The following is a 1,151-nucleotide window of genomic DNA, read 5'->3' as shown; positions in this document are numbered from 1 at the left end:
GCACTTTAACCACTAGGCCAAACTCCCGGCCCCTACTTTTATATTTGATGCTATTGTGTTTAAGAATAAATAAAAATAAAGAATTATGAAATCTTTATAGTTAAAAAATTAAGAAAAAAAACAGGATTAGGGGCATGGAACAAAAGGTAGAATATCTGCCTAGCAATCATAAGACCCTGAGTTCCAATCCCAGTATCCCATAAATATAGATACATACATATATGACATGATTTCAAAGGTAAATGTTTATTTAACCTTTGGAATTATTTTTAGCAACATTTGCTTTTGTACACCATTACCATGCTTCAAAAGTAAATATAGATTGCTTCTTAGCCTTTTGGCTAAGGTCAAGTGTTCTTTGTTATCTGTTCTTATCAGTTTAAAATCTGATACTTTCTCTCTCCAAGGGCAATATATTAAATGGATTTTTTTAAAATAGGGAGATAGAACAGGAGCTTTCCCTGTCTCCATGCACTGACTTGGTATTGCAGGACCTTGGGGAACAGGATATCAGAAAAAAAAATAAGTAAGGAATAGATGCACATCATTAATCAAAATTTAATACCAGGGCAGGACGTTGGTGGTTCATACCTGTAATCCTAGCTATTCAAGAGGCCAAGATCTAAGAATAGCAGTCAGAAGCTAGAAAAGTCCATGAGACTCTTATTTCTAATTAACCACCAAAAAGCCAGAAATAGAGCAGTATCTCAAGTGGTAGAGCGTCAGCTTTTGAGCAAAAAGCTAAGGGATAATGCCCAGGTTCTGAGTTTCAATGTCAGTACTAAGCAACAACAAGAACAAAAAGTCAAAAAGCTAGTAGTAAAAATCAAGGTTAAAACATTACATAAAAATATAGAAAATGCTGAGCCCTAGTGGCTTAAGCTATAATCTTTCCTATTCAAGAAGCTGAGATCTGAGGATTACAGCCTGAACAGGAAAGTTTGTGAGACTTATCTCCAGTTAAGTACCAATAAAATAAAATAAAATAAGAAAATCCAAAATTAGAACTGTGGCTTAAGTAGTAAAGCATTTTGAGCAAAGCCCAGGGACAATGCCAAGTCCTAAGTTCAAGCCCTAAGACCAGCACACACACACACACACACACACACACACACACACACACACACACACAAACACGCACGCACATATGA

The 1,151-nt window shown here is 35.7% G+C and overlaps 1 non-coding gene across 1 annotated transcript; it reads left to right on the top strand.

Annotated features, from left to right (window-relative positions):
- The first annotated feature begins 321 nt into the window (after positions 1-321).
- On the top strand, positions 322-516 carry LOC150061491 (U2 spliceosomal RNA). Its single transcript, XR_016536114.1, has one exon. It is a non-coding gene; the product is annotated as a U2 spliceosomal RNA (small nuclear RNA).
- The last annotated feature ends 635 nt before the right edge of the window (positions 517-1,151 follow it).

Source organism: Megascapheus bottae, chromosome 6 (assembly GCF_031878675.1).
Source record: "Megascapheus bottae isolate mThoBot1 chromosome 6, mThoBot2.hap1, whole genome shotgun sequence".
NCBI classification, from domain to species: domain Eukaryota; kingdom Metazoa; phylum Chordata; class Mammalia; order Rodentia; family Geomyidae; genus Megascapheus; species Megascapheus bottae.
The sequence above is the reverse complement of the archived record's forward strand: the minus strand, read 5'-3'. Positions and strand labels throughout refer to the sequence as shown.